The following is a 22,824-nucleotide window of genomic DNA, read 5'->3' as shown; positions in this document are numbered from 1 at the left end:
TCAAATTAACTGGTCTGAAGTACCTGTTTATAGCAATAAAAATATTTAAATTAGAATAATTATGAGACAATACTTTCTGTGACACCAATAGCTATTGGTGTTCATAAAAACAGTCAAAATGGTTGTTGCATAACAGTTCGTGTAGTAATGGTCTTTCACACCACATGTCAGTTATTAGACACAAATACACACAATTGGGGAGACTCCCATATGATCCAGGATTACTTCAAAAATATAAATCACTGAATAAGCTTTATCACTTCAATACATATGTCAGGTGTAATACTTGCAATTGTTAAGTGTAAGTGTTGCATATTTCCTTTACATTACCAAATCCTTCACATTTATGTATAATTTATTATGTATTCTATTAGCGTGAAGATCTTATTCAGCATACATCAACATCTTTACATGTACCAATAAATACATATTAAGTGGTATCATAAAATTTAGAAGTGTGACTGGAGAATAATTTTAATTTCTAACTACCTTTTAGTGCATAACTATATTAACTTATTAGAAGAATAGGAGGATGAAAACTCAAAAGAAGGTCCATATTTAAGCAAGAGAAAAAGGAAAAAAGTGCTGATGGCATGAAAAGTATAAAGAGAGACAATCCTTTTGCAGTTAATCAGGTAAAGGGGGGTAGTTATCAACGTGTCTACTTTTCCTGCCTTCGCCGGCCCAATACGCCCGCCTAAGCTCGCCTCACATCGCCGCCGCGGACCTGCAAAAATTCGCCTAAGTTATCAAAAAAGCTGTCAAAAAGCCATGCACCAAGTACGGGGCGATGGGCAGAGGACTGTGAGAGTTATCACTCATCCGATCTCGCTGCTCTTCGGCTTTTTTACAGCTTTCTTGCTAGCCTGTCTCTAAGCACCCACACTAAACTACACTGTTCTACCCCCTATACCGGCGCCCCCGGAGCCTCCCGCAACTAAATAAAGTTACTAACCCCTAAACCGCCGCTCCTAGACCCCGCCGCAACTCTTATAAATGTATTAACCCCTAAACCGCCACTCCTAGACCCCCGCCGCAACTCTTATAAATGTATTAACCCCTAAACCGCCGCTTCCGGACACCGCTGCCACCTACATTATACCTAGTAACCCCTATCCTGCCCCCCCTATACCGCCGCCCTCTATAATAAAGTTATTAACCCCTATCCTGCTGATCCCGCACCTCGCCGCAACTAAATAAATAGTTTAACCCCTAAACCGCCGCTCCCTGACCCCGCCGCAACCTATATTAAATTTATTAACCCCTATCCTGCCCCCCCTACACCGTCCCACCTATAATAAATTTATTAACCCCTATCCTGCCCCCCACTATACCGCCACCAGTGTAATAAAATTATTAACCCCTAAACCTAAGTCTAACACTAACCCTAACACCCCCTAACGTAACCCTTATATAGCTACAATATAAATAATAATTATATTGTAGCTATTTTAGGATTTATTTTTATTTTACAGGCAAATTTCAATTTATTTTAAATAGGTACAATAGCTATTAAATAGTTATTAACTATTTAATAGCTTACCTAGCTAAAATAAAGAGAAATTAACCTGTAAAATAAAAACTAACCTAAGTTAAAATTACACCTAACACTACACTATACTTTAATAAATTATTCCTATTTAAAACTAAATACTTACCTGTAAAATAAACCCTAAGATAGCTACAATGTAATTAATAATTACATTGTAGCTATCTTACGATTTATATTTATTTTAAAGGTAACTTTGTATTAATTTTAGCTAGTTAGAATAGTTATTAAATAGTTATTAACTATTTAATAACTACCTAGCAAAAAGAAATACAAAATTACCTGTAAAATAAATCCTAACCTAAGTTACAATTAAACCTAACACTACACTATCATTAAATGAATTAAATAAATTAACTACAAATAACTACAATTAAATACAATTACATAAACTAACTAGGTTACTAAGTACAAAAAAAAAAGCTAAGTTACAATCAGCCAATCAGATTTTTCCTACCTTAATTCCGATTGGCTGATAGAATCCTATCAGCCAATCAGAATTGAAGGGACGCCATCTTGGATGACGTCCCTTAAAGGAGCCTTCATTCGTCGATAGTCCGTCGGTAAAGAAGGATGTTCTGCGTCGGCGGGATGAAGATTGAAGACCCCGCTTGGAAGATGACATCGCCCGGATAGAAGACTTCTTCAGTGCCTCTTGGAAGATGACATCGCCCGGATGGAAGACTTCTTCAGCGCCGCTTGGAGGATCACTTCATCGGATGGAAGATTTCTTCAGTGCCCCTTGGATGATCACTTCTGCCGCTCCGGATCTCCTCTTCGGTTCCATTGCTGCTCGGCTGAGTGAAGACGACTAAAGGTAGGATGATCTTCAGGGGATTAGTGTTAGGTTATTTTAAGGGGGGTTTGGGTTAGATTAGGGGTATGTGGGTGGTGGGTTTTAATGTTGGGGGGGTTGTATTTTTCTTTTACAGGCAAAAGAGCTGAATTCTTTGGGGCATGCCCCCACAAAAGGCCCTTTTAAGGGCTGGTAAGGTAAAAGAGCTTTGAACTTTTTTAATTTAGAATAGGGTAGGACATTTTTTTATTTTGGGGGGCTTTGTTATTTTATTAGGGGGCTTAGATTAGGTGTAATTAGCTTAAAATTGTTGTAATATTTTTAAAATGTTTGTAACTTATTTTTTTTATTTTTTGTAACTTAGCTTTTTTTTGTACTTTAGTTAGTTTATGTAATTGTATTTAATTGTAGTTATTTGTAGTTAATTTATTTAATTCATGTAATGATAGTGTAGTGTTAGGTTTAATTGTAACTTAGGTTAGGATTTATTTTACAGGTAAATTTCTCTTTATTTTAGCTAGGTAAGCTATTAAATAGTTAATAACTATTTAATAGCTATTGTACCTAGTTAAAATAAATTGAAAGATGCCTGTAAAATAAAAATAAATCCTAAGATAGCTACAATATAATTATTATTTATATTGTAGATATATTAGGGTTTATTTTAAAGGTAAGTATTTAGTTTTAAATAGGATTAATTTAGTTCATAATAGAAATATTATTTAGATTTATTTAATTAATATTTAAGTTAGGGGGGTGTTAGGGTTAGTGTTAGACTTAGGTTTAGGGGTTAATAAATGTATTACAGTGGCGGCGGTGTAGTAGGGGGCAGGATAGGGGTTAATAAATGTATTATAGGTGGCGACGGTGTAGGGGGGCAGATTAGGGGTTAATAAATTTAATATAGGTTGCGGCAGGGTCCGGGAGCAGCGGTTTAGGGGTTAAACTATTTATTTAATTGCGGCGAGGTGCGGGATCGTCAGGATAGGGGTTAATAACTTTATTATAGAGGGCGGCGGTATAGGGGGGGCAGGATAGGGGTTACTAAGTATAATGTAGGTGGCGGTGAGCTCCGGGAGCGGTGGTTTAGGGGTTAATACATTTATTATAGTTGCGGCAGGGTCAGGGAGTGGCGGTTTAGGGGTTAATATGTATAGAATAGCTTGCGGTGGGCTCCGGGAGCGGCGGTTTAGGGGTTAACATATTTATTATAGTGGCGGTGGGCTCTGGGAGCGGCGGTTTAGGGGGTAATAACTTTATTTAGTTGCGGCGGTGTAGGGGGACAGATTAGTGGTGTTTAGACTCGGGGTACATGTTAGGGTGTTAGGTGTAGACAGCTCCCATAGGAATCAATGGGATGTCTGGCAGCAGCGAACTTGTACTTTCGCTATGGTCAGACTCCCTTTGATTCCTATGGGATCCGCCGCCTCCAGGGTGGCGGTTTGAAAACCAGGTACACTGGGCCGGAAAAGTGCCGAGCGTACCTACTAGTTTTTTGATAACTAGCAAAAGTAGTCAGATTGTGCCGCACTTGTGTGCGGAACATCTGGAGTGACGTAAGAATCGATCTGTGTCGGACTAAGTCCGGCGGATCGAAGTTTACGTCACAAAATTCTACTTTTGCCGGTCTCTAGCCTTTGATAACTAAGGCGAATCAGCCTCGCCACAAATACGCTGCGGAATTCCAGCGTATTTGAGGTTGACGGCTTGATAACTAGGCCCCAAAGACTTTTTTTTATTAAAGGGGTGCTTTTTAAATAATGTATTGGGGAGAGATGTTTGGGATAAGCTTGAATTAAGAAGGGGGTTATATTTTCTGGGTGGTTTTTGAAATGGGGAACCATTTAAAATTCTTCTGTGAAAGGGGAAGCAATTTTGACAGATATCTTAATAAGAGGTTAATGTAGAGTAAATAAGAGAGTTAAAAGGGTTTTTTGTGGTTAGGGCCATATAGATGAAGGTCACTGTGTTTGTGAGATATTATAATTAAATGGACAGTGTACTATAAATCTGGTTTGCCCTTAAACCTTTGGCTGCTAAGCCATTTTCCACCTGTGTGCTAAGTTGGTTTTGAGCTTTTTGTTGAGCTTTTTGTTGCAGTTCACATTTAAACACTTTTAGAAGTAAAGTTTGTGGGAATAAACTATACAAACTATATATTGTTTTTTTCAGCAGACACAGCAGATTCAAAATATCAGGTTTTAAAAATAGTGCATAAAATGTGAAAAAAGTGTATTTTTTTACTCCTGACGCAATAAATAATAGTATGTCATTTTATTTTTATAAGCTCTATCATCAAAACCTGTGTGGGTAAATATTTGTAATAGGTAACCTGTCTGAAATAAGCAGAAATTAAGAACATTTCACTGTTTTTTCCACTGTTTTATTGCAGGCATTTCAATTTGATAAATTATCAAAAACAGAATCTTAGAATTTACTGTACTGTTTTCAGCAATTAAACAGTTCTAGCCACCTGAGAACTTTAAAATGGGGTACACAAAGCACACATTTGCTGAAATTACACCCCTTGGTGCATCATATGAGGGGTTACAAGTATTTCTAGCATGAATTCGGGGTGCACAGCAATTAATGGAATAAGTTGCATTGGTTAAAAACAATTGTAATACTAAGCAAAGAGCCATATTCCACTTATTAATACATTGTCTATTTTTGTTCTAGCAATACATGTAGCCCCTCATTTGATGCGCCAAGGAGTGTACTTTCCAGAAATGTGCACTTTATTAAATGTATCTTAGTTTTCCAGGTTTCTACAGCTGTCTGATTGCAGACATAACCCATAAAAGTTGAAAGGCTATTTTTTTTAGACTATTTCAAGATTGCCATGTCTGCAATTAAACAGTTCTAGCCACTTGGAAAATTAAAATATGGTACACAAAGCACACATTTGTAGAATGTACACCGTGTGGCGCATCAAATGAGGGGCTACATGTATCTCTAGCACATAATTAATGCAGAATGGTGCTTTGCATAAAAAATTTTTTTTAGCAAAGAGCCATATTCCACTTATTATTACATTGTCTGTTTTTGTGCTAGCAATACTTGTGGCCCCTCATTTGATGCAGCTTGGTGTGTACTTTCTAGAAATATTTAGTTTATATACCATATGCATCATATGTGAAGGAATCATAGTCTGACTTCATAGAGAACTCAGCTGCTTCCTTAGCACTGAGACGCTTAGCTATAATTCTCTTTACAAAATAAATAGATATTTTTAAAGGAATTATGTCGCTAGAAAATATATAATTTTTATTGGAAAAAATAAGCTTCTAAAAATACAAGGTTTGAAAGATGGAGAAAACTGCGTAAAGAGGGTTTTTTACTCATCTTCCACGCACGCTAAAAGACTGATTATAAAAATATTATTTGGTGTGGGGTTTATTTTAAATATAATTTCTCTACCATTTATTAATTTGTAACCACATTATCCAGGTGTTTATGGGATTACAAATATAATATTGTTCGGTATTGTAAAAGAGAATGCAACATTTCTCAGCTAGGTGATTACTGTGGTAACGCTTGTTACTGCGGTGATCGTTTAGCTATAACACTTAAACCGATATTTATGTTTAAAAAATTAACAAGTTTGTTTTTATAAAATGCCTTTTTATGGTCTCTAGGCAATTTTGATCTTTATTTATGTGCCTCTAGAAACCCCCAAATCCTTTTTTTTTTTTCCTTTACTTAAATAATTACTAAGCAGCATGCCCACATCTAAGCAGCATGCCCACATCTCCCTATAACTGACAATTGTCAGTTTTAAATTAAGTTGCGCAATGACATCATTATGTATTGCGCATGATGTCATCACAAGGGGAAGGAAGCCTCGGCGATGCCTGTGAGTATCCAGGCCAGATCGTTGGGGTAGGAGTGGATGGGGATCCTCAGACCTCCATCAAGGTGGGGGAGTGCTAGTGACAGCTCTGAGCCGTTGTTAGCACCTGAGTGGGAAAATGTGCGATTGCTCAGAACCGTCATTAGCACTCAAAGGGTTAATGTGTTACCAATTACTTGTTGAAATTGTCTTAAAATGTATAATAAATTGCTTCTTAATTTTATTAATTGTTTGTCAATTAAATAGATGGGTTTGCTCTTAGAAACCACAACCCATCAAAATAGGCTAAGCTTGCAGACAGATCAGACATCCTTATCTTTTCACCCAAATGCTTCCCTTTCTTATCTCTGTCTCTATACTATACTTAGAAAGAACAATAGAAATTAAACATTTCATCACTTTATCTCTCTCACACCCCACAGGAAGTGCAATGTTTTCTGCTTACTGAGTTTACATATCCTGTCAATAGCCTATACTTAAAGAGACAGTTCACCCAAAAAATGTCTCCCCTTTAAATTATTCCCAATGATCCTTTTAACCTGTTAGTGTATTAAATTGGTTACAAGTAGCTCCTTTACTCCTATTTCAGCATTTGAAATAGCTGTAGCTGATTTGGCCTGTGGTATCACCACATACACTGAACAAATTAATACTGGAGTATAAGCTATTGAGTAGCCTAAGTATACACAGCCAGCAGAAGAGATTACACTCTCAGTGGGATGAAGGATAGTTAAGTAATAAAATGATCAATTTCCATTGTTCTCTCTATGTATTGAGCTTTGGTGTTCCAGCCAAATAAAAGATAAGGAAGCAAGTCTGTTTACACAAACTTAGAACATAATGAGATCTGATATCACCTTTAAGTTCAACCCATTGTAATAGGCTGTGGTTTCAAAGCACAAAATCAGCTACTTCATATACACAAATAAGCATGAAAATGGAATTTCTCAAATATTTTATACTCTGCAGTTGTTATAACAAGTCATTTAAAATACATTAATGGAAAAACAATTTTACAGTGTACTGTCCCTTTAAGTATAGAAACTGTCAGTATATATAGGGATACCAGAGGTAAAACCAGCTATTTTGGATGTCAATAAAAAGGCAAAGTAGCTATTTGTAAAGAATTTAATATACTCCAGCAGGTAAAATGGATCACTGGGAACAAATTAAAGAGAAGAAAAGATGATTAGTTGCAATGGAGTCTGGGTGTGAATTATCTTTTAGGAAGGGTAGAAGTAGGATTAATTGGGTGGAGATTAGTTAAATATGGAGACATGTAGAAAACTCATACAGTAATTAAAATAAAATGTATGAATACTGTTAAATTTCATCAGTATTTATTTGTTTTGTTTAAATTTTGTGGTGCATTTGTTTGGATATTTGTCTTGGTAAAACAAAATAAATATCTGTATTTAGTTATGAATTTGCATTTGTAACGAAATGAATACCAATGTCTAATAGATAGATAGATAGATAGATAGATAGATAGATACTTGATTTAGGACTTTAAAAAGATTAATTGTTTGGAGGGGAATTGAGGGGATATTTGAGATGAGGTTGGTTTGTTAAGGGCATGTTTATATTTACTTATAAGTATTCGCAATGAAAGGGATATTTTTTTAAGGTTTACTGATGAAACATGTGAAGAATTTTTTATAGTTTCATTTTTTCAGTAATAGTTAATTACAGTGGGGACACGTTTTTCACTGGATCATTTGAAGTGGAGATCAAATAGTATATAATAAATATAATATAACAGGAACTGGTAAAGTGGGAAACAGTGGTGATGCATGTGAAGCTGAAGAGGCTGGAAAGAAAACTTTTAGATCCGGATGGTCAATAGTGCCACGAGGTGGTGATATATTTAAAGGATCCATCAATATTGTCGAGAAAGCCGGCATATATTCCAAAGGGCTGATAGTACGGTTTATATGCAGCATTACAGAGTGGCATTTTACCATACATTTCAGTGGGTGACGATACTGCTCTGATACCAGAGATATATTCAAAGCAGCATCACCACCTACTTCTAAGATGTCACTAACTGTCTCTCTCATATTTCATCTTGGATGTCCTCTCACTACCTCAAGCTAAATATCTCCAAAACTGAGCTCCTTATTTTCCCCCTTCTTCCAAAATCGCCATCCCCCATTTCTCTATAACTGCCGATAACTCCATCATTACCCCTACCCCACATTATGGAGGTCTTGGGGTCACACTTGACTTAGATCTTTCTTTCACTCCTTATATTCAGTCCTTGGCTAAAGCCTGCTGCTTCCACCTTAAAAACATTTCTAAAATTCGACTTTTCCTTCACAAGACACAACTAAGATTTTAATCAACTCTCTCATCCTTTCCCGCCTTGACTATTGCAACTCCATCCTCTCTGATCTCCCTAGTTACCTCTTAGATCCTTTACAATCCACAATGAATGCCTCTGCCAGGCTCATCTTTCTTACATGTCGCTCTTTATCTGATTCACCTCTCTGCCAATCCCTTCACTGGCTTCCTCTTTCCTCCAGGATTAAAGACAAAATGCTCACTCTAACATACAAAGCCCTCGACTGCACTGCTCCCCCTACATCTCAGACCTTGTCACATTCGCTCTGCTCATGATCTTCTACACTCCTCCACTCTTGTTACCTCCTCACATTCCCGTTTACAAGACTTTTCCAGACTGGCTCCCATCTTATTGAATTTCCTAAAGAGTGTACTATTCAGGGATGCATGCAACCTGCATTAACCTTCCTAACTCCATTGCTATCCCCTTGAACCCCTTAGCATGTAAGCCTATGAGCCAAGCTGTTTGTATATCACCTTCATAAGAGCCTACTACACACTCACAGCAGGGCCCTTTACCCATTTGATCCCTATAAATGTTATCTTGTATACCACCTATGTTTATAGCACTGCAGAATCTGTTGGCGCTCTACAAATTCCTGATAATAATAATAATAATCCCTTTACACATTAATGTATGAAAATACAATTTACGTGTCAACAGAAACTAAACCCCTGTTCTTACAATACAATAGCGAATTAAACATATCAATAATACACATACAGGAGCTGTGTGACTGTGGGTATTTCATATATGTGTATACATTGTTTAATGTATATGTATTGCATAGTATAATTTTAGAAAATGTATGTTAACTGTAAAATTGATTTACTAGTCTTTTATTGGGAAGTTAGTAGTGTAATTTTACTTATTTTAAGATTGTTAAAATGCATTAGCAAAATTCATATTTATATTATATTGAGAATGCGCATTCACGATTGCAATATTCATATTTCACAATATAATATAATATTTCAATCACACTGTAGCAAACATGTTCTATGTTAATATTAATATATCTATAGATATAAATATATATATATATACAGTATGCAACTTAGGAAATGGGAGATACAGTGGTACATAATAATAGCACTATTTAAAGACTGGGAATTTAGCACTCTTTTAAGTAGAAAATATAAGCAACACTCTCAAAAATTAAGTATAAAAAGTTTATTTATACAAAGTGTCGAGTATAGGCTCGCTGCAATGACAGCATCCAGAAAGGTCACTGGAAATGACACATAAAGTGAATTAAAAATACACACAAAATATATCTAAAATAGGGCAGGCCCTTGTGTGACACGAAGCAATGTTTTAGGTAACTTTGTGAGATAAAGAACAAAATAAAGCTCTCTATATAAGATAAGTTGTGAAAATATGCACAGACCAACTACACCCACTCAAAAAACTCAGGACCCCCAAAACAAAGATATGGAGGCAACGCCTTAGCTGGGGCAGGAAGAAAGGGATCTTAGTTGTCTGTGCACAGCTACACATCGTATGGTTATGGTATACAAACACAAATTATACAATAAGTCAAGGCAGGAAGCATGGCCACGCTTGATAGTTGAATAACACTATGTATAATGAAAGTAAAGTGGTATATATTCAAGCACACATGCATAGAAAATAGTCTGTAGTATTGTAACCAGACTTAAAGTCAAACTCCCGTAAATATGGACAAAGGGAATATTTAAGGCAGTCTATATTTCCATATGCCCACAACTTGGTGAGTGGGAGAGGTCATAAGACCCATAAGATGATAGGTGAATTTTATAGCGGAGGTCGGGGTATAGAGTAAGTCAGAAACAGGGTTAGTATTGCCAAGCAACATGCAGGAGGGTAGCTCTTATAATAATCACATACCCCTCTGTCAACTGCATATCAACTGCATGTATCCGCTGCCTGCAAAAAAATTGTATGGACATCCAGAATTATATATATATATTATTGTGAAACAGGTAATTTCTCATCGGTCTTTCATTGATTTGAATATTGGGATCTTAGTGATTTTTCCCCAATTGCCTTGCATATTGTCAATCAAACTGCAGCCTACTTAATTATGTAGAACTAGTCCTAAAGCCCGTGTACACGGGCCAATTTTTTAGGTACCACAGTTCTCTCTCCCCCTCCCCCCTTTCTCTCTCCCCCTCTCTCACCCCCTTCTCCCCCCTCTCCCCCCCCTCTCTCCCCTCCCTCTCTCCCCCCCTCTCTCCCCCCTCTCTCCCCCCTCTCCCCCTCTCCCCCCTCTCTCTTCTCTTCTGTTCTCTCTCTTCCCCCCCCCCCTCTCTCCCCCCCTCTCTCCCCCCCTCTCTCCCCCCTCTTCTCTCTCTCTCTCCCCCCCCTCTTCCCCCCTCTCCCCCCCTCTTCTCTCTCTCTCTCCCCCCCTCTCTCCCCCCCTCTTCTCTCTCTCTCTCTCCCCCTCTTCTCTCTCTCTCTCTCCCCCCTCTTCTCTCTCTCTCCCCCCCTCTTCTCTCTCTCTCTCTCTCCCCCGCTCTTCTCTCTCTCTCTCTCCCCCTCTTCTCTCTCCCCCCTCCTCTCTCTCTCCCCCCCGCCTCTCTCTCTCTCTCTCTCTCCCCCTCCTCTCTCTCTCTCTCTCCCCCATCTTCTCTCTCTCTCTCTCTCTCCCCTCTCTCTCTCCCCTCTCTCTCTCCCCTCTCTCTCTCCCCTCTCTCTCTCTCCCCTCTCTCCTGTATTTTCACTTGCCTGATCCTCGCGCTGCTGTATTTTAACTTGCCTGATCCTCGCGCTGCTGTATTTTCACTTGCCTGATCCTCGCGCTGCTGTATTTTCACTTGCCTGATCCTCGCGCTGCTGTATTCCTCGCGCTGCTGTTTCATTTGCAGAGGTGCGCGTGCAAGGTCGGGTGGGTGCGCGTGCGATCAGCTGTGCGCTTTCTAAGGCTAAGTGTTTGTCTCTACTGCGCATGACGGCTTCAGACAAACACTTGGCCTTTTATAATATAGGATGTTCTCCATCCTCTCTGGGTGCATCATAAGAAGTAACATGTTTGGAGGTAAAGAACAATAAAAGAGGGAAAAATAAAAAAGATGAAAATACAATGCACATCTATTTTGCATTTTAAAATTAAATATTTTATGGTGCAGAGTTAAATGTGCCCCATTAAAGTACATACCATTTCAATAGTAGCAACTCTAGTACAAAATAATTTAGAAATTTGTGAAATGGCATACATGTTTTTGTCCTTGATGTGTTTGACAATGATGTTTAAAGAACTAAACTAAATTATTCTGCAGGTGATGAAAAACGATATGTTAAAATTAAATGAAATTATTTTTTGGAAGATAAAACATAATGAATTATAAAGACAGTGTTGGTGAACTAAATCCTCTGGACACTTGTTTTATATGCAGGCTTCACAAAATGAACTTTATAATAGGTGAAACTTATGTATACAAGCTGGAATGAAGTATTTGCTTTTGCTTAATTATTTCTTGCCAGCATTGGCTAGCACTGTATCTGTCACCAGGGTCTTGTAAGAAAAATTAGTTTTGATAGTTTCTTTGTTTAAAGATATTTTGACATGATTTTTACTGTTAGTACACATTTACCAAAAAGTTGCAGAATAAGAAAAAATAATGACTTTAAAATAAGAAAGTTTCTGCTATGTTCACCATTATAATATGACATATATGCAAGAATTATGGTCTAGTTATCATTCAATATCTAGAATCATTCAATATTTTTTTTAACTTGGCAGGTTTTATGAAACTGATATCTAATTAAATTTCATAAGTTATTTCTTTCTAAATGAAAGAAAAAGATCCATTGAGTTTAAATCTACAGTTATTTGAGTTGATATTAAATTATAAGAAAGTATTCATTTTATTTCTGGAATAATTACACATTAAATTAATAACACTATAACAATAGTAAAATACTAATGAAAATATTTGATATAAAGAAGGAAAAGTTAATCAAAGTTAAACACTGACAGCAAAATCTTGTTGAAATCATGCCTAGATAATCATAATATTGTTAGAGTTTTAAAAATGGGAGTAAATGTGCTGTAGCGTATCATGTCCGACAGACATCGCTGAATGCCGACAGCATACGCTTAAGACCGCTGATTCATAACTGCTGTTTACGGCAAGCATGGAGGCTCGCGTGGAAACAGGGGCATCAAGTTCCATTCAGAGCTTGATCATTTGGCTCCCAAGGCTCAATAAGCACATTAAATAATAACTGTCACAATTAATTGTAAAAAAATATCCTGACTTAAAATGTAATACAAAAGTAAATATATTTTAAAATATGATTTAAAAAATGTTTACATTTAAGATACACTAGCGGTGTATAGGGAAATAAATTGTACAAAGCTTCCCATATCATTGCATTATCAATCCATCTCTGGGTTTATGCAAAAAAAGTGTGCTTTGTCCTAGCCAAAAAACAAAATCTGTCACCTAGGTTTTCAAAATGCTGCAAATTACCTATAACAGCTAACTGATTTGCCTCCTTTTCAGGTTACAAAATGTACTTTTTTAGCCTCTCTAGGGAGGGACAAGAGAAAGTTTACACAAAGCAATCACTAAGATCCTCATATTCAAAACATTGAAACACAGATGAGAAATTGCCTGTTTTAATTTGTCAGGCTCGCAGTCCGTTGGTCTTTCAATATATTCTAAAAAAGTGGGCTGATTCTTGTTGCGGAGATGAGTAACAATGTGTCTTCCAAATGATATAATGGGGATCACAACTTCAGCAAAAGCCCACCGACAGCCCCACTGAGCTGCAAAGTAGTCGGAGGGGGGTTTTCTTCAAAGCGTGTTTATACAAAATACACTGTGCGCTCGTGAAAAAGTAAATGGCAGTAGAGATTTAAAACAAATGCCAATAGATTCCTATTTTGGGGTTGACTGTACAAATATCCAAGTTTTCTTGTATATCTAATGCATATTCTCTATAACTCTGTTATGGAGGGTTGCATATATAGTGGTTCACCTGAAATCCAAAATATTACAAACTTCAGACCCTAAAATCTAATGACAGTGGGATCTCTAAGATGATAAATCATAGGATCTACATACTCGGTGGAGCTAAACTGGCATGCACTTAGATGCACTACAAATTTACTAGAAATATCAATGTAAATTGAAATGTTACATTCTGTTTATGTATTTAGGGATTTAAAGGATTTTCCTAATACATAATAGGTATTACCACATTTATTTAACAACAAAAACAAAGCACAAATACAATTAGAGGATATACACTTATGATTAACATTATTGAAACTAATATTTTGTACCTCACATGATAATTGTTCATGTTTAAAATTTGTATTATCATGATATATATTAATAGAATGTTTCATAGGTATTTAATAAATAAAGGATACCCATTCAACTGAGTAAGTAGAAACCTAAACTATGACCTGGGCAGCATAAAAAGTAACTTTACCCTTGGCAACAATGGCTGCCTCAAAAGTGCTTTGTAGCTATCTATAGGCATCTTGCACATGTCTGATAGTTTTCTCAAAGGTTCATTTCATCTATTTTAAGAGAGTTTCGATTAGCTTGTGCTTTTGAATGTGTTGGTCATATCATTATCCCACTGAAGAAAAAATAGTCTTTGATTCATACCTAGTTTTCTAATACTGGGTAGCACATTTTGCTGTAAAATACATTGGTAATCTCTTGATTTCATTATTGATTTTTTCAAATCCTCCAGTGCTAGAGACATCAAAGAAGCCCACAACTTTAAAGATCATCCTAAAAATTTAAATGAAGATAAAATGGTTTCAGTTAGATTGTGGCAAAGGTCAGCTGTGCCTTTTTTATGTTTTGCTTTCAGTAGTGGGGTCCTCCTTGGCCTTTGCAAAAGCCCTTCTTGCTTGAGTGTGTGGCATGTGATACTTATTAAAACCATTATTCCAGATAGTGTCATGTCAGCCTTAAAGGGACACTGAACCCAAATTTTTTATTTCATGATTCAGATAGAGCATGCAATTTTAAGCAACTTTCTAATTTACTCCTATTATCAATTTTTCTTTGTTCTCTTGCTATCTTTATTTAAAAAGAAGGCGTCTAAGCTTTTTTATTAATTCAGATTCTGGACAGCACTTTTTATTGGTGGATGGATTTATCCACCAATCAGCAAGAACAGCCCAGGTTGTTCACCAAAAATGGGCTGGCATCTAAACTTACATTCTTGCATTTCAAATAAAGATACCAAGAGAATGAAAAAATTTGATAATAGGAGTAAATTAGAAAGATGCTTAAAATTTCATGCTCTATCTGAATCACAAAAGAAAAAATGTGGGTTCAGTGTCCCTTTAAGCTATCCAAATGTCTCATGATGTGTTTTTTTCCACATGTTTCACCAACCTTTTAAGACTTATCTGATCCATGTTAATATTGCCATCATATCCTATAAGGTTATTCACAGTTACCTGACTAGAAAACTTCTTAATAAAATTACAAATGGTTATAATGGGAATGCCAGGATCTTTGGAGTTGGCCTTGTACCTTTTAGAATTCTTAAATTTGGTCACAATACGATTTCTGATTAATAGACGGTAAAAAATGGTCTTTTAACCATCAAAGCCATCATTAATTCAAGCTATTTGAGTACTGACAAAAACTGTGTAAATACTCACAATGTATCACAAGGGTTATGTCTAATTTTCAGCAAATACTTTCATGTTCTTGCTTTTAAAGTGATTTGAATTCTTCAAAAGGGTATCAGTAATCATGCAGCATCAATGATTACATTTGTATACTTTTCCCTTTCATTTATTTTTTTTATTGTATTTGTTTTATCATGATAATATTTAAGGGTGCCAATAAAATTGACCAAAAACATTTTAATGTAGCCAATGAAAATTGGGCAGTTAATGTTACAAAGTATGTTTTAATACAATAATTAATCAGAAATAAAGGAAACATTGTTAAAAAAAAATCTTTCCATAACAAGAAACCCATATCCATAAGTTTTTAAACTAGTAGATCTGCTATTGTTAGTACGGGATGTAAACAAAATTTGCGTCCACCCGATTGGCGTACCTGATGACCTAGCATAAAGTGTAAGGGTTAAAAAAGAATTGCACTGAAAACAACATGAATAGTTAAATACTAAATACTAAAAAAAAGGATTACACTAATATATACATCTGTATTCATATATATTCATATAAATTAATATATATTTAAAAAGTCATCACATATACTTTATATCTATATGTATATATAGATGCACAAGGAAGATGTCCAGGCACTCCAAGATGTAAAACATCCAAAAGTTTATTGATAGAAATCCTTTAAAAACAGGAGGTATCTACAACATAAGACACTTGACTAACAGAATATATACACAAAATTTCAGAGAAGAAGGTCAGCTGGGTTCCCATGCGGCAGACATGTTTCGTGCCTGTATGCACTTGTTCACTACTTATGGGAATCCCAGTCTTTCCCAGCTTATATAGGCACTCCCCTTAAAGGTGTATGTTTATATACTTAATTAAAGATCTCACTCTGCATAAATGGAAAAGGCATAATATATGGTGTAATATGGTGTAAATACTATGATCATCATGTTAAGCATGACAAGCCTACATGGATCTACAAATAGTAATGTATCTATTTACAAAAATTCATACATAGCCAAATAATGTTTAATAGTTAGTGATTCCAGCCATGTAGGGGTATTGCTAATGCTCATATGATACAATATGGAAAACAGGGAGAACTAACAACAGAGGTCAATATTTCTTCTAAAATGTAACCCTTGTGGTACAGTGCTGTTGAGGGTAAAAATCCAAAATGTTTCCCTGAGACCTAATTTTTATATGTATATACTGTATATATACTGTATATGTATATATATATATATATATATATATATATTTTATGTATGTATATTTTGACATTAATTTTTATATGTATATACTGTATATATACTGTATATATATATATATATATATATATATATATATATATATTTATGTATATATATATATATATATATATTATTTTTTTATGTATGTATATTTTGACATATATATTTTTAAAAAAATACTTTTTTTTCTATGTGAAGAACTATGGAATCTAAAATTCGGTTTTAGCGCAGTTGGCCTATGCATGTCTGATTAGCACAAAATTAGTAAGTGTTAGTTTATTTTTTTGTAAAACAGTGTGCTCCATTAAGTTCAATGAAAATAAATTAATGTAGTCGTGATATATGAAGTCCTGAAGTTAGCGTGCATTTAGTTTTGCTTTCGTGCTTTTTACTTGAAATATGTGCGCTAACCTGACCGCATTAAAAGTTTACTTTGTGAGGGCTGAGCCAGCCACAGAAGGAGCAGGATGTACATCTCATGGGCTCCTGAAAAACACTTTAATTTGGAGGTATAAATCACAAATTTTGGCAAAGGATCTGACCTTAATCTACACCTGGGTAGAGCTAGACATATAAAAACTTGTGTGATGAGACTTTTAATATTTATTTCGGCATATATTTGGACTTCAACTACTTGCAGTGTCCACGAGGTAGCCAAGATTGCTAGCCTTTCAGCCGTCACCTAATACAGAGTGAGTTCTGAACTACACATCTAACTATGGAGATATTCTACCAGCAAGTTGTGGTGCTTCTTAATGACTTCGCAGAGAGAATGCACAATAGCCTAGACAGCCTGCTCCCTATATGCAGCACTGAGAACACTGGGGAAACTGATGTGACGGGAACAATGGCGCATACAACGGGGCCTGCAGTAAACATGGACATTGCTGCTGTTGCTGGCAGAATACAGGAGGCTACCGAGGAGAGCGAGAATATGCTGGAGCAGCCACATATAGCATCTACCCATGCGAGTTATCAGCATGCAGTGATAACTTTGCTTAACCCCCTTTGTGCTCGTGCAGCGGAAGCAAATAGCGCAGGATCTAGCCATGCTAGCTTGGTCCGGTACGGCCCTAGACCCAGAAACAGAGATAGCTCTCACCTCTCTCACGCTGAACGAGTGAAGAGTGTACGCTCCACCAAGTTGCTAACCGCTCAGATTTTGCAACATATCAACACCCAAAAATTCTGGGGCAGCTTCATCTATCAAGCGCGGTAGACACAGAGGCATTGTAGAACAGACTTGTATGCCCTTTTCATCGTTAAGAGGGGCATTGGGTAGGTTTCCAGGACCTTTTGCTAGATTACAGCTCCACTTCGCCTACTTAGTGTACCTTGGATGGAACGGGTTGAAGGTCGGAGCAAGCGGGTAATACCTACGCTTCCTAATTGAATTCTTAGCCCCTTGCTGGTTTCTAAATTTAGTCACACGCTTTCACATACATTATCGCACATTAGTGAAATCTCTCAACTTGGCCTGCGGAGCGGCCCCCAGTTGTGGTGCGCTTGGATGGGATAGAAACACTTAGAGAAGACAGCCAAGGCAGACTAGTTGAAACCATTCTGATTGAACAGACAATTAGGGGATTCCTGCTTGCTTCCCAGATTTAGCATTAGGTAGCGTTGCCCTAAAGACCCTATATGTTAAAACTGTTGTCAAGTCTTAATGTAGCTACTCACAGGTTACCAAGTTAAACATGCTGGTTTATATGGTTGGTTACACCAGTTCATAATGTGTGCATAAATGTTTTTTTTGCAACCGTTTAGATTTCCCATGTTTGAGGATCCACCCTTTCATTTTATCTCTAAGATGTGTTTATATATAGACTTGCTATTGGATAATAGACGGTATTACATTTTGCCCCCTGGACTGCCTTAAACTAAAGCTATCATGGATGACTGTACCATCTTACATTTATGATGTGGCTTTACACTCTTAGTTAAATATTGATGTTGCTGCTCACCACTAATCTAATAAGAAATGTCTCAGATTAATATCTATAATATGCTCTATTTTATTTATGGAATGATGTTTTGTTTTATTCGGGTATGCTCAGAATTTGGGAGTGACACTCATTACTATTTATTTGGGGACCTTACACTCTGAGTGCTGAGTTTTATTTTTCTACAGCGCAGGCGTGGCCAGCGGCCGAGGCTTCGCCTACATAAATATTTAGTAAGCACAGTGTTATAGCTGTTCTACACGGTACAATTGTCTGTCCTCCTTTTTATTCTTACATTAATGTTCATTCTCTTGCTATTAGCTAATTTCTACTAAGAGTGCAGTTAGTTTCTATTATAACCCAAGTCATAGGGCCCAGGTAGCAACCTAAGTATAGTCTTTCACAGCTGGATATATTTGTACTATAAAAATCCCATCCTGCTCCTACATTCCACTTTTGTTTATACCCAAGGTCCACATGTTTAGGATAATTTGCTATATCTCAATATAATTAGACCACCTGAGTGGCTTGTGCAACTTATCTAGCGACAAAACAGTGGGTTTATTATATCCTCAGCTACTTGGTTTGGGTGCCTGGCTGAGGGTATTGCAATTCTATTATGAGGTGCAGTGTGCTAATTCATAACTTACTAGGGATGACATAGATATTTTGAGATGCATAGCTCCATCTTATGATACGGGCTGGACCTGTATCACCATACTTAATTGTGATCTTATCTTGCACAATAATCTGAATGAGCTCCTTAAGTTATTCCATTTTTGTGAGTATTGACCTTGAGACTTCCTAGCTCTAGATATAACATCAACCCAACATATTATTGGCCTATAAAATACTTAATATGCTTTTACAATCACCTCTCCCCTTCCACAATAATAATAATATATCCATGCAACTCATCTAGCCTATACTACGCCTCCTGCATTTTCCTTCACTAGACAAGCTATTGGTTTCATATGTCACCCACTCTTTCCTAGCATTCCCCAAAGGTTCCATATGCCCATGTGCTATTATATACAGTAACACTGCTCATGTACCCTGCTACATACTCACCTCCCCCCCCCAACCTCTAACGTGTCCCCTTGTTAAGGAGAACTAAATACGCGGCTTTTCTTGCCTATGCCGCAACCCTTAGTATAACTTTCAACACTACCTATAAATTGCGCAAACTAATATCATTTTTCTTTCCTACCTTGAGTTTATATTTCAGTCTGGTCCAACAACGGCCTATTGAGTTACAAAAAAAAAATGCTCTAAGGTGCACGATATAAATTATTGTAAAATTGAGGTTTATCATTTGAGATCCATAAGAGGTCTCTCAAGTTTGAAATCACCTTCTTTTACCCAAATATTTTTGTTTACGTTAGAAGGCCCATGAGGGTCCTATTGTTTCATTGAGAAGGTTCCTAGATGACAGGCACTCTATTTACATAATGTCCTCATTGTGTATATATTTTGTATTGTCAGTACTCCTTGTAAAACTGTTATTTTCTATCTCATATGACATGAGAATCTGCTTAAGCAATGTTGTATGCCTTTAAATGAACCTCAAATAAAAATAAAAATAAAAAAGTTTACTTTGTGTGCAGTTATATCGCAAGTGAAAAAAATCCAATAGCTTACCATTGTAATTGAGCCTCTAATTGGGAAAACCAAAATAATAATTTATAATAAATATACCAGAATACTAATTTGTAATTACAATACAATGTTTGGAATTTAAAAAAAATGTTGCTTATATAGGCATAGATTTCAAGCAATAGTCATACTCATATTACAAGTTAAAAGTAATATGTTAGTAGTTGAGCTAAAGCCTAGGGCACACTGACATCTGGATGTGGGACAGAGTGGGTGTGCTAAATCCCTCATACAATAGACTTCTATGGGGGCAAGCTGAAAAACTCATGTCAGCAATCGCTTGAGCACAAGCTGAAGGTCAAATAGTGGAGTTCTTCACTAACATTTAGGGGCATCTTTATGATTGTGCATGCGGACATGATCCGCTATAGCGGATCATGTCCGCTGCACATCGATAAATGCCGACAGCATACGCTTTCGGTATTTATCATTGCACCAGAAGTTCTTGTGAACTGCTGGTGCAATGCCGCCTCCTGCAGATTTGCGGCCAATCGGCCGCTTGCAGGGGTTTTTTTCTGTCCGATTTCTGATTTGATTTCTGTCCGATGCCTCAGAGCAGGCAGACAGGCTATGGAGTGGTGGTCTTTAGACTGCATGGAGCTTCAAAAATATGCCCCTTAAACTTTGATTTTCTATTGAGAAATAAGTTTAAAACACTGCACATATATATGTACACATACTGTATATGTATGTATATATACAGTGGGGCAAAAAAGTATTTAGTCAGCCACCAATTGTGCAAGTTCTCCCACTTAAGAAGATGAGAGACACCTGTAATTTTAATCATAGGTATACCTCAACTATGAGAGACTAAATGTGGAAACAAATCCAGACAATCACATTGTCTGATTTGGAAATAATTTATTTGCAAATTATGGTGGAAAATAAGTATTTGGTCAATATCAAAAGTTCATCTCAATACTTTGTTATATATCCTTTGTTTGCAATGACAGAGGTCAAACATTTTCTGTAAGTCTTCACAAGGTTGTCACACACTATTGCTGGTATGTTGGCCCATTACTGCATGCAGATCTCCTCTAGAGCAGTGATGTTTTGGGGCTGTTGCTGGGCAACACAGACTTTCAACTCCCTCCAAAGGTTTTCTATGGGGTTGAAATCTGGAGACTGGCTAGGCCACTCCAGGACCTTGAAATGCTTCATTGCCCGGGTGGTGTGTTTGGGATCATTGTCATGCTGAAAGACCCAGCCACGTTTCATCTTCAATGCCCTTGCTGATGGAAGGAGGTTTGCACTCAAAATCTCACAATATATGGTCCCATTCATTCTTTCATGTACACGGATCAGTCGTCCTGTTCCCTTTGCAGAGAAAAAGCCCCAAAGCATGATGTTGCCACCCCCATGCTTCACAGTAGGTATGGTGTTCTTTGGTTGTAACTCAGCATTCGCTCTCCTTCAAACACGACGAGTTGTGTTTCTACCAAACAGTTCTACTTTGGTTTCATCTGACCATATGACATTCTCCCAATCTGCTTCTGGATCATCCAAATGCTCTCTAGCATACTTCAGACGGGCCCGGACATGTACTGGCTTAAGCAGGGGGACACGTCTGGCACTGCAGGATCTGAGTCCCTGGCGGCGTAGTGTGTTACTGATGGTAGCCTTTGTTACGTTGGTCTCAGCTCTCTGTAGGTCATTCACTAGGTCCCCCCGTGTGGTTCTGGGATGTTTGCTCACTGTTCTTGTAATCATTTTAACCCCACGGGGTTAGATCTTGCATGGAGCCCCAGATCGAGGGAGATTATCAGTGGTCTTGTATGTCTTCCATTTTCTAATTATTTCTCCCACAGTTGATTTCTTCACACCAAGCTGCTTGCCTATTGAAGATTCAGTCTTCCCAGCCTGGTGCAGGTCTACAATTTTGTTTCTGGTGTCCTTTGACATCTCTTTGGTCTTCACCATAGTGGAGTTTGGAGTGTGATTGAGGTTGTGGACAGGTGCCTTTTATACTGATAACAAGTTCAAACAGGTGCCATTAATACAGGTAAGGAGTGGAGGACAGAGGAGCCTCTTAAAGAAGAAGATATAGGTCTGTGAGAGCCAGAAATCTTGCTTGTTTGTAAGTGACCAAATACTTATTTTTCACCATAATATGCAAATAAATGTGATTGTCTGGATTTGTTTCCACATTTTCTCTCTCATAGTTGAGGTATACCTATGATGAAAATTACAGGCCTCTCTCATCTTCTTAAGTGGGAGAACTTTCACAATTGGTGGCTGACTACATACTTTTTTGCCCCACAGTATATATATATATTTTTATATATATTTACACACATACAAACACATACACACACATACATAACTTTGACTCCTTCTCAGTGCAACACCTTAGCCATATTGCATATCCCTTTAATTGTTAATGCATTTATTTATATTATATACATATACATATATATATATATATATATATATATATATATATATAGTTCCTTTAGGTTTAGCACTCTCAACTTTCTATCCGGGGTGCACAGCAGCAAGTTTAGACAGTATCGGAAAAAAGCAGGCACTCTCCGTTTATATTCACAAACTTTTCTTTACTTTGTATCCAGTGACGTTTCGGGGTTTCACCCCCGTCCTCAGACTTACTTACAATGTGCTCAAATCATTACAATTCTTATACCCTACTCAATACCCATTTGCATAAACAATTTGCATAAACAATTGAATTAATTAGTATGTGCTTTGTATATTCACCTCTCATCCATACGGCTTCTAGCGGTGTTTACCCGGCGCCCCTATGATGTCATCCTATATGAGACGCCACTCTTTGTTAGGTCTCACCACCGGAAGTCGCCAACC

Source organism: Bombina bombina, chromosome 2, assembly GCF_027579735.1.
Source record: "Bombina bombina isolate aBomBom1 chromosome 2, aBomBom1.pri, whole genome shotgun sequence".
Taxonomy (NCBI): Eukaryota; Metazoa; Chordata; class Amphibia; order Anura; family Bombinatoridae; genus Bombina; species Bombina bombina.
Note: the sequence above shows the minus strand (reverse complement) of the source record.